Here is a 12,347-nt window from a genome sequence, read left to right as displayed (position 1 = left end):
CTGGCCAGGAAGAACGACACTGCAACAGGATCCTTCTGCACACGTTTATTGGGAGAGCTTGATTGTAGAGGCAAAGAGACCCCGAGCCCAGAACTGGTGCTGCTTTTATAGGCCTAGGAGGGACGTGTCTCACACCCGGATTGGTTATGCACTAAGCCTCATTTGCATGTTCCTCATCTGATTGGCTACTCTCTCTCAGTACCTTACAGAACCTCATTATCATACCTCATTTGCATGTCTCACATCTGATTGGTTATACTCTCAGTACCTTACAGAACCTCATTATCATACCTCATTTGCATGTCTCACATCTGATTGGTTATACTCTCAGTACCTTACAGAACCTCATTATCATGCCTGGGCCAGGCAGTGTCTTTGCAAAAAACTTTACTGCATATGTACACATTGGTTGTTTGTCCAATCTTATGCGTGGTGGCCAGCAGTAGTCAGTGCCACTCTGCAACTCCACACGTGGCTTCCCACAGGGGGGCAGTCGAGACAGGGTTTCTCTGTATAGCCCTGGCTGTCCTGGAACTCAGTAGACCAGGCTGGTCTCAAACTCAGAAATCCACCTGCCTCTGCCTCCCAATGGTTTTTATTCTTGATCAGTGTCATTAAAACCCTATATATCTGTCTGTGTGATGTATGCTTGCCTGATGCCCACAGAGGTCAGAAATGGTCAGCAGATACCCTAAAATTAGATATGGACACTTGTGAGCCATCATATGGATGCTTGACAGAAGCAGTCTAGGAAAGGATCTAGCAAGCAAGAGTTTTCTAGAGCTGTGCAGCGGGACAGCCGGAGAGCCACTTGCCCAGGCACCATGGTCCACCTCACAACCATTTTCTGCAAAGCCTACCACGGAGGCCACCTAAACATACGCCTTGCTTTGGGTGGCTGCACCAACCGGCCTTTTTACCGCATTGTGGCTGCTCACAACAAGTGCCTCAGGGATAGCAGATTTGTGGAGCAGTTGGGCTCCTATGATCCACTACCCAACAGTCACGGATTAAAAACTAGTTGCCCTCAACCTGACCGTATCTGGCATTGGATTGACTGTGGGGCTCACCTCTCTAAGCCTATGGAGAAACTTCTAGGTCTGTCTGGCTTTTTCCCCTGCATCCGATGATGATCACCAGTGCTGAGAGACTACAGAGGAGGAGAGCACGAGAGGTCCTCTTAGCGTCTCAGAAAGCAGAGTCAGAGGCCAAAGAGACAGAAGCAAGCTGACTTCAGTGAACACTGCCATGGCCGCAAAGTCAAGGGCCTGTGAAACTTGTGTATAAAGTTTTGTGTTGGGTTTTAAGGATAAAAAGAGTTTTCTGGAGATGGCCCTGTTTTTCGTGACTGTGATGTGTGAACTCTGAGAGGCATGTACCCCAGAGACTTCATCCTAGGATTGCTTCTCACTGCTGCCTTTCCTGCCACTATTACATAGCTTAATGACTTCCTGGGTATTTACCTACTCTGTTGAGCAGATTTCCTGAAGAATCAATATTAATATTTACTTTCATGCAATAATGCTGTTTAGACAAATTGATGATTTCATAATTCCTGATAATGGTTTTATGGAACTCCTAAATTGATAAAAGTAATCTCAAGCCCCCTATAGAATATAAAAAGCAGCAAATAGCTCTGTAGATCTTCATATGTCATGGACTAATTGCAGTAGGAGGAGAATACAGGTTTGGAACAAATTTATGATCAAGAAAAATATTCCTCTTATGTTAGGAATGAGGTCACTATCTGGAAACTAAAAGTCATAAACTGGAAATGGACCACATATTGTAGGTGCAAGGACAGGAAATAAAAGATTGACTAGTTTATCTATACAAGACTTCAAAACAATAAGACACAAGGCAGAAAGGATATGTGGGACGGGGCAGAGGAATGGACCTGTTTAGAAAGGTTCTTTGCAGCAACTCCCAAAGTTGTTGTGTTGTCTGAAAATTGACAGTTCAGTTCACAGGTTAGCAATGGCAGCTCGATCTACTTGCAAAGACTTCACAGATATATCAGCAGTTCACTTCAGTAGAGTTGGGATAGCAAACAGGAATCAGCAGCCGTGGCACAACCTAGCAGAGACAGCCAGGCCTCAGCCTCAGCACAAGTCATCAGAAGGGACCAGGAGGAATGTCCAGAGAAGTTTTCAGTGTGCCTTTCTCCCCACAAGCATTGCACAGCTAGCTCTATAGCAGGCCAAGCTCAGCCCCCACCACTGTCCATTGAGTCATTTTATTCCCCTCCAAACATCAAGTATCCTGCCTCAGTATATGTCTTCAGCTGACATTACTCTGCCAATCAGTCCGAGTCTGCAGAAGTAGCCAGAAACTGCAGCACACTGCCAGAAGTTTTTTGGTGCATTTTTCTCTATGGAGTCCCAACAAATGGAGCTCAATTATGCAAATGTAAGGTGGACTAATATAGGCCTGTCTTTAGACAAGAATCCTTCATCAAGTATCCTTCACATGCCTGCTTGACAAAGACAGCTCAGTCAATCAACAGGTTCTCCAGGGAGAGAGCAAGGACTAAAAAGAAAAAGACAATTAGACAACACTGTCGCATGACCCCAAACAGTTCTGAGGCTGAGAGGGGGTTATTTTTTTCCCAGTCTTTTATACCGTTTTTTAAATACATGCAGATAATGAGGTCAGTTCTGGGTCAAGGAACAAACAAGGCACTAAACACAAATAGTCCAGAAACAAACAAAGCAATAAACAAAGTCCCATGACTAGGGGCTTATCAGGATGACCAAGATATCGGAGCCTCCTGCCCTTTCCTAGCCCAAAGTCAAAGTCTTGCCTGAAGCCCACTTCTTTGTTCTAGCCCAAAATCAGATTCCTGCCAAGTTTCTAGAAGCAGCCCCAAAAGCTCTCCATACTGCTTTAGCAGAACAGCCTCTCTCCAGCTTCTGTTTCAGCTAAACGTTCCTTCACATGTTTGTCCTAGCAAAACACCATCCAGCTGACTTTCCAAAGAACCCTTAAGTTTCACGCCATGTGTCACTTGTTTATTTATTTTCCTCTCTCTGGATCATGAAGAGTTCATGAATTCCTAGCCTCTTGTCTGACCACTGAGGGGCCTCTGAGTAATGAGCACAAGTAACTAAATTTCTTTTCTTAATCCTTGTGCTATCAGCAGGAGTTAATTATCAGAAGCCATCAGCTTTTAGCCCTAGCAAAGGAAGAGAGAGTTAAAGAGCCAAAAGTCATCATCAGCTTTTTTGGCCCCTGTTGATGCTGTACCTAGCACCTTGATGTTTTCCTCAGTCTACCTGGATGCTGCGCTAAATCTCAGCAGGTCCTGGGCCCCCAACCCAGGTCTTCTGCAAGAGCAACAAGGGTTTAAGTGACCACTGAGTCATCTCCCCAGCTCTAGTTGGAGTGATTATTTTTATCAAAGTAAAAAATATATTATTTTTTATCAAAAATAACTGAGTTTGCTTTAGGAATATGGAAAATACAAATAAAAAATAATTCATAATTCTACCACTGAGATTGTATAGTCTCTCCATGAGTTTTATGATCATCTGTAAAAAGAGACTCTTTTCTGAGTCTCTTTGAAATTTGAATGCAATTCTCAGATATTCTATATATTACTTTGTAATCTCTCTCATTTTGTATCCTAGCAGAAGCTTATTTTTAAAAAAATAAGGATTGTTCTCTTATTAAAAGCCAGAGAATTAGAGATTGGTTCCAAATATAATAAACATCAAGATAAGAAGAGATATAACTAAAACCACTAACTGTAAGAGCTTCAAAGTAGGAGACAGTTTAAATATGTGAACAAAACACTAATAAAAAGAGTTATATTGCCATGGTAACATCAGATAAAGCGGAAACCAAGCAAACTCCATTACATAAGGGTAAGGATGGTTTCAATTAGCCTTCCAAGGTTTTGCTGTGTACTTGTTTCTCATACTCCTTTTCTCATCCATTTTACCCACTTCTCTCAACATAACTCCACTGCTTAAATGTTTGCTGTGTGCATCCCCTCTTTAAGACCCTAACCATCCCCAGTCAGTCTTTTCTTAAAAGTTTCTTTTAATTTTATTTTTCTTTTTTCTCATTTTGTGGTTCTTCCTCCTCTGGATTTGCTCAAGCTTTGGCTCTTCCTCAAGGCATGGTTCAGAGACCTCCATTTTCTGTGTTTCCTTCCATTGATGGGGTTTCATGTTGTGTGTTTCTCTTGCCTCCTTCTTTGCTTCTTTCTGCCTATTCATCTTTGAATGCAATTACTTCCAGTACAGAACTAATCTGTTGCTTTCTCCAATGTTTTAACATTGAACATTGAAGAAGAACAATATCGTAGATTGCAGGATTCAAGCAAGCCCTCTTTTCCTTACCCTGGCCTCACACAAGACCACATGCAGAGATGAAGGAAGCTGGTTCCCAGATGGAAACCCCATGTGCCTCTGCCTCAAGCCTGTGGAAGCCAGAAGAGTGTCAGATCCTCTAAAAGTAGTTATAGACAGTTTTGAGCTGCTATGTGTGTTTTGGAAACCAAACCCAGATCCTATGCAAGAGCAGCAAGCGCTCTTTAACACTCAGTCACCTTTTAAGCCCCAAAGTGTGTTTCTTTAAGGGATAGTGGGTCTTATAGGTAGGAAGCAACATGGGACATAATAATCTATGCACATAATTTCAACACTTTAGAAATGGAGACAGGAGAATAAATGGTTCGACATTAGCCTTGACTCCCTAGTGAGTTTGAGGCCAGCCTGGGAATGAGAGAGAAAAGATCAAAAGTTTAAAACCAGCTACATGAGACAGTCTCAAAGAAGTATAAAAGAAGGAGGAGGAAGAGAAAGAAGAGGTAGAAAGGGAAGGAAAAAGAAAGGAAGGGTAAAAGTGAGAGGAGATTTGGAAATGATGTAGATTTCCATTCTTAGAAAATGGCAATTTCATGGCTTACTCAAACAGTGGACATATTCTTCATCTGTGTTTAGAAAGATAACGAAAGATGGTAAAGATATGGTTTAGTTGGTGTGGTACTTGCCAAGTGAAAGAGAAGGCCGCTTCTTCTTCTTCGGGAAAACACCAAATGGCGGATGACGCTGGTGCAGTGGAAGGTGCCCGGAGGACCCAGGGGCCCAGGATTAGGAGGCCGAGGCGGCTTCCGCGGAGAATTCGGCAGCGGTCTTAGGGGTCGTGGCCGTTGTCGAGGCCACGGGGCTCGTGGAGGTAAAGCTGAAGACAAGGAGTGGATCCCTGTCACCAAGCTGGGCCGCCTGGTTAAGGACATGAAGATCAAGTCCTTGGAGGAGATCTACCTGTTCTCCCTGCCTATTAAGAAGTCTGAGATCATTGACTTCTTCCTGGGTGCGTCCCTAAAGGATGAGGTTCTGAAAATCATGCCAGTGCAGAAGCAGACTCGGGCTGGCCAGCGGACCAGGTTCAAGGCTTTCATCGCTATTGGGAACTACAATGGTCACGTTGGTCTTGGTGTTAAGTGCTCCAAGGAGGTTGCCACTGCCATCGGAGGGGCCATCATCTTGGCCAAGCTTTCCATCGTCCCTGTGTGGAGAGGTTACTGGGGGAACAAGATTGGCAAGCCCCACACTGTTCCATGCAAGGTGACAGGCCGCTGTGGCTCTGTGCTGGTGCGTCTCATCCCTGCCCCCAGAGGCACTGGAATTGTCTCTGCTCCTGTGCCCAAGAAGCTCCTGATGATGGCCAGTATAGATGACTGCTACACTTCAGCCAGAGGCTGCACTGCCACCCTGGGCAATTTTGCTAAGGCCACCTTTGATGCCATCTCTAAGACTTACAGCTACCTGACCCCCGACCTCTGGAAAGAGACTGTCTTCACCAAGTCTCCTTATCAGGAATTCACTGATCATCTTGTGAAAACCCACACCAGAGTCTCTGTTCAGAGGACCCAGGCTCCAGCTGTGGCTACCACACAAGGGTTTTTATACAAGAAAAATAAAAGAATTAAGTCTGCTGAAAAAAAAAAAAAAAAAAAAGAAAAAGAAAAAGAAGGCCTTGGCTTAATCTCCTCACTTGTTTAACAAAACAATACAAAGGACTGGAAGCTGGGGAGATGGCTCAGTCTCCCCACAAGCATGAAAAACTAAGACCAGGCACCAGAACCCAAGATCAAACACACCAAGCCTATCTTTGTAGTCCAAGGGCTGGCAAGGTGGGGGGTTGGGGGAGGGGGGAACAGGGGCCCCTTTAGAGCTTGCTGGCCAGCCAGCTTAGCCTAGTTGTTAAGATCAGACAATGAGAGATTCTTTTTTTTTTTTTTTTTTTTTTTTTGGTTTTTCGAGACAGGGTTTCTCTGTATAGCCCTGGCTGTCCTGGAACTCACTTTGTAGGCCAGGCTGGCCTCGAACTCAGAAATCTGCCTGCCTCTGCCTCCTGAGTGCTGGGATTAAAGGTGTGCGCCACCACGCCCAGCTAGTGAGAGATTCTTAAAGAAGGTGCTCTTAAAGCTCTTAAAAAAGCATCTTCAGAATAACACCAGAGGTTGTCTTCTGGCCTACATGTACTACATACTTAAACATACTACATACTACATACACCGTACACCAAATATACATTCACACAAGTAAGTATATGCATGCATGAACAAATCCCACAAGGATACATTTTCTATGGACAGGGAATCATGTTGACAATACAATATTTGGCTGGAGGTGTAGCTCAGTTGGTAGAGTGCTTGCCTAGTACCTTTGAACCATTGGATCCATCCCTGTGCGTCATAAAATCCAGCAGTATAATAGTCCATGCTCGCTCATAAGCCCAACACTTGGAAAGGGAAAACAGAAAGGTGGTGTATGGGTCAGGAGTTCAAGGTCTAGTCAGGGATACATGAGATCATTTCATTTAGAGAAATACGATTAAATAAAAATTTTAAAGGTGGCAGGCTGGGGAAATGGATCAGTGGGTAAAGGCCTTGTCCCACAAGCTTGAAGGCCTGAGTTTGTATACTTAGAAGCAATGCCTCCCCCCCCCTCCCCCCAACTCAGCTATTTGAAAACTTGGTCCCTAGTTAGTGGATTGTTTTGGGAAGGATTGGGAGATGAGCTGCCACATGGACACTGGAAACTGAACCTGGATCCTCTGGGAGAGTAACAAGCACTCTTACCACAAAGCCATCTCACCAGCCCTTTTCTCTAGTTTTTTGAAAGATTGATTGATTGATTTAATGTGAGTACAATGTTGCTGTCTTCAGACATACCAGAAGAGGGCATCTGATCCCATTACATGGTTGTGAGCCACCATGCGGTTGCTGAGAATTGAACTCAGGACCTCTGGAAGAGCACGCAGTGCTCTTAACCTCTGAGTCATCTCTCTAGCCTGCTTCTTTTCTCTATTGAATGTGATGCTTTCCCTTATAATAATTTAGGAATGTTCCCCACCCTGTTTCTTTCAGTTTTGAGGTTCAAACTCAGGAATTTTCACACACAAGGCAAGTGTTTAACCTTAAGCTATACCTCAGTGCTAAAAAGTGCAATTATTACAAAGACAGTAGTTATTCTCAGTATATATGCATAACAACATTCATGTGTACTCAAGACTCTTATGTAAAATGGCACGGTGTTTGCATATACCTGTGTACAACCTCTTGTATGCACTATTTTGTGTGTATGTATATTTGTATATGTGTTCATGTGATAGTAGTCAGCATTATCTATAAGTTTACTTTGGCTGTCACAACAAACAACCTTAGTGGGCTGTATATGGACACAGAAATGTATTCTCTAAGAGTTCTGGAGAGCAGAAATTTCAGCCTTAACCTCTGAGCCACTTCTTCAATACCAATGCCATGTTCTCTCTCTCTCTCTCTCTCTCTCTCTCTCTCTCTCTCTCTCTCTCTCTCCCTCTTTCTCTCCCCCCACCCCCTTTTTGGTTTAAGACATGGTTATTCCATGCAGCCCTGGCTGTCCTGGAACTCACTCTGTAGACCAAGCTGGCTGCAAACTTACATAGATCCACCTGCCTCTGCCTCCTGAGTGCTGGGACTAGAGTTATGCACCACCATGCTGGGCTTCCAACATGATCTGTAATATCAGAAGAGATCGTTAGTATTTTCTCAGAGGGAGCTGTAGCGATGACTCAGTGGTCATGAGCAACCAGTACCCACATGTTACTGCACTCGTTTCAGAGGGTCTGATGCCATCTTCTGACCCCCAAGGATTCCTTAACACATGTGGTGCATACATATACAATTAGACAGATAATTTTTTAAAGATATTGTAGACCAGATGATGATACAAGCACTTGGCCATCTAGAGTTTATTTTCCAACACAAGATAAGTTTCACTGCTCATCACACATGAAAAATGACTAACACATTATTGAAAACATTTCAAACCACATCCAAGTGTTGCAACAGAGTTGGTAAATTCATTCCAGAGCTTAAGGCAACTGAGTCCAACTTCTACTTCCTCTGAAGTTGAAGCATCCAACTTTTGAGGTGACTCTGTTTCTTCGTGTAGGGGCCTAGACTTGTCTCACCCTCCCCAGGACATTCTTATACTACAACCCCCCTACACACCCTTACTTCCTGACACTCATCAAACTCTGTCCTATCTTCAACTCTTTCATCCTAACATTTTCTTATTTTGTTAAAATTTACTACAGCCCATTCCTGAGGACTTAAGTTCCTTACAATCTATCACTGCTTCTTGCAACATCTGTCAGATGTCAGACTCCAACTCCAGGTATCATAGCACCCCTTTTCCTACCCATCAGGCTAGAGGTTCCCTTCCTTGAACCGACTGGCAACTTGACTTTACCTACATACCTACTGTCAAATGTGCCGAGTATCTCCTGGTCTTGGTAGACACCTTCTCGGGGTGGATGGAAGCATTCCCACAACTAACAAAAGGGTTCAGACAGTCTCTGATTTCCTCCTTTGAGAGATCATCCCCCAATTTGGTGTCCCAGCCTCCTCCCAGTCAGACAATGGTCCTGAATTCACCTCCCAAATTTCTCAAACTCTCTCTAAAGCCCTAGACATCCCTTGGCATTTTCCTATTCCTTACCACCCTCAGTCTTCAGGAAAGGTAGAAAGAACCAACCACTCTTTAAAAACCACTCTTGTCAAGCTGTCACAGGAACTTCACCTCGATTGGGTAAAACTCTTACCTCTGGCACTTTTCAGATTATGAGCTCTCCCCAAGCAATCTCTCCTCATCTCACCCTTTGAACTCATGTATTGACGTCCAGTCCTAACTCATGGTCTTTTTCACCTAAATGCTCTCCCCTCCACTGCCATCTTCATTCTCTATTGCCTGAGCTTTTGTTCCCACCGGCAAGAACACGCTCAGGACAACTGGAATCTTCTGCAGCAAAAGCTTTATTGCTTACTACTTCAGGAGCAAAAGCGAGAATGGCAAAACCCCATCCCTTTTAAGGAGAATTATCCTCCGCCTAGGACGTGTCGCTCCCTGATTGGCTGCAGCCCATTGGCCGAGTTGTCGTTACGGGGAAGGCAGAGCACATGGAGTGGAGAACTACCCCGGCACATGCGCAGATTATTTGTTTACTACTTAGAACACAGGATGTCAGCGCCATCTTGTAATGGCGAATGTGAGGGCGGCTCCCCACAATTCTCTCCTTTGGAACTTTGCTGACCACCGTCTACCAAGGCCACATGCCTGTCAACATTGGAGACCAAGTTCTTCTCTCCCCTCCAGATAAATCGGCCCTCACCTCTCTCTAAATGGCAGGGCGCTTTCAAGGTAATTCTCGTGACTCCTACAGCTGCTAAACTCAAGGGACTCTCTTATTGGGTCTACTTGTCTCATCTTAAACCTTTCACCCCTCCACCTCAAAATGACTCCTCTTCCTACAGGTTGACTCCAACAGGACCCTGCTCTCTTAAGCTATAGAAGATGTCGAGACTTCCCACTTTGTGCCCATCAACTAACATTAGCCTCTGCTTCAAAAAAAAATAAAAGGAAAATGAATAAAAATTAAATAAATTTTAAGCTAAGAGTGGTGGCACACAACTTTAATCCCAGCATTTGGGAATCAGAAGAAGGTAGCTCTGTGTGAGTTCCAGACCAGCCTAGTCTACATAGGGACTTCCAAGTCAGACTGGACTACATAGAGAACTCCAGGCCAGCCAGAGCTACATAGTGAAACCTTGACTCTAAGTCAATAAATAAGATATATTTTTAAAAAAAAATCCCAGCAGCCAACATCTCCTAGGTTCTTTTCACTAAAGCTAGGCTGAACAAATCCCTAAATGAGGTCAATTCAGAGATCCATTGTATACCCCAAAAGGCTGACTGCCTACTCCACTACCCATGGGTTTTACATAGGAGGTATTATCTGCACTATTAACCTTGTGCTGTCTTAGTCATTGTTGTATTGCTATGAAGTGACACCATGACCACAGCAACTCTTACAAAGGAAAGCTTTCAATTGTGGGCTTGCTTACAGTTTCAGAGGCTTGGTCCGTTATCATCATGGTGGGGAGCATGGTGGCAGACATGACAGCTTGGTGCTGGAGAAATAGCTGAGAAATCCTGATCCACAGGCAGGGAGAGACAATGGGTCTGGACTCTTGAAAACTCAAAGCCCACTGCCAGTGGCATGCCTCCTACAAAGCCACACCTCCTAGTCCTTCCCTGACAGCTGAGGACAATATATGAGCCTATAGGGATCACCAGCTGCCCAGCCCTGGTGGAGTTACTAGCTCCGATTCGACCTAGTGGATCAATTTCCTCCTCACCACGGGAGTGTCGGAAACTTGATTCTGTTTTAGCTGAAGTATTCATGAACCTGCATTCAGGGTGCAGGGCAGAAGGGACCCAGCAAACAAACCTCTCTGCTTTCCTAGGAGGGAGTGTGAAAGAGCGAGAGGCTGCCAACAGAAGGAGAGGACTGACCTAGCGACAGACAACAAACCTGGCCTCTGATGTCCCAAAGGTAAGCACTGCCTTCGCTGGGGGACCCCCCCTTGTTCTGAGTTTAGCCGCAGCTCTCATAAGCATGTGAGGAACCGCTAGGGGACGTTAAGAACTTTGTTTTAGAAACAGAAACTTTCATCTGAGGGAGGCTGATCCTCTTGGCTGTGGCCTCTTTTGGATTTAAGGACATGCTAAGAAACTGTCATTATCTCTAGACGGTAGGATTGCTTTGAGTTTGGGACCAAACTGGGCTACACAAATATACTAGATCAGCCAGGACTACCTAGTGCAACCCTATCTTAAAATACTAATCCAAAGTTTCCATGATTATTTCTTCATCACCTCTCCCTTCAGGGTTATTACACCCAGGAGAGAAAGCAGGATCTTTCTTGTTTAGATCCGTCCTGCCCCCCACCCCCTCATCCCACCCCAAGGAGTGGTAGGCTACTGTAGATGGGGAGGATGAAGGGATCTGGGAAGAAAACGCAGGAAGAAGTGACCGATCTTTCTGAAGGCTGACTTTGCATAAGATCTTAAATACAGCAGGACCAAGGTCAACATTAACCATTAGATTAACCTTACCTTCTTTTCTCTACTCCTGAGCAGTGCTATTTGGGTGAAATGAAATAGTAAGCTACAAAAAGAAAAAAATAAATCTACAATAGATCCTCTCTTGGGAAAACAAATTTTGACTGTGCCATTTTAAATCCTGTATCTGTCAAGAAAATCCACCTTTTTTATTTTTTAAATTATTTTATATATTTCTTTATTTTTGAGGCGGGACTTCTTTTGAAAGTCTCCCTGACTCCCACTGTATAGATCAGGCTAGCCACAGACTCTAGGTGACCCTCCCACCTCTGCTTCCTGATGCTGAACTGAAGGTGTGAGCCAGCACGCCCTTCAAGAAAAACGACTTTTTCCTGGTATGGTAACTCACACTTGGAATTCAAGCATTCTAGAGGTTAGAATAAGATTCCTGGCAATATGAAGCCAGCCTGAACTGCCTAGTGAGTTCAAGGCAGAAAAAAGATATAGTCAATACCCCGATTTAAGAAAAAAAAAAAAAGTTTTTGTTAGGCCTCGGGCAGTCCAAATAACAGAAGCATTTCTGTCAGATAAAAGGCAGCATTCCTCAGGAACTTGTGAAACTGGTTCCCATCTGCCAAAAGGCTTAATTTTTCTTGCCTCTGTCTGTCTGTCTGTGGCACCTATCAACATATCATGGCCCAGTCACAAGTACCTGTTACCTGTTTCAATGTCTACAGCAGCATCTTAGCCCTTCCTTCCTCTGGTCTCCATCTCTTGCTGTCTTGCTCTCCCCATTAATCACTCCCAGTCTCCCTCCCTCCTAGCTAACCCTGGCCATGTCTGGTCTGCTGGCCATAATCAGTCTACTTCTTTCTTTCTTCAATCTAGACTCTTCCAGGTGCCTCTGGCTGTCCTTGCTCTCATATCTATAATAAAAACTTGACC

General features: G+C 44.3%; 2 pseudogenes; both read left to right on the top strand.

Moving 5' to 3' along the window:
* On the top strand, positions 783 to 1,325 carry Gm9173 (predicted gene 9173; annotated as a pseudogene).
* Positions 5,016 to 5,950, top strand: Gm5070 (predicted gene 5070; annotated as a pseudogene).

This window comes from Mus musculus, chromosome 3, assembly GCF_000001635.26.
Source record: "Mus musculus strain C57BL/6J chromosome 3, GRCm38.p6 C57BL/6J".
Classification (NCBI taxonomy): Eukaryota; Metazoa; Chordata; class Mammalia; order Rodentia; family Muridae; genus Mus; species Mus musculus.
Note: the sequence above shows the minus strand (reverse complement) of the source record. Positions and strands in the feature narration are given on the sequence as shown.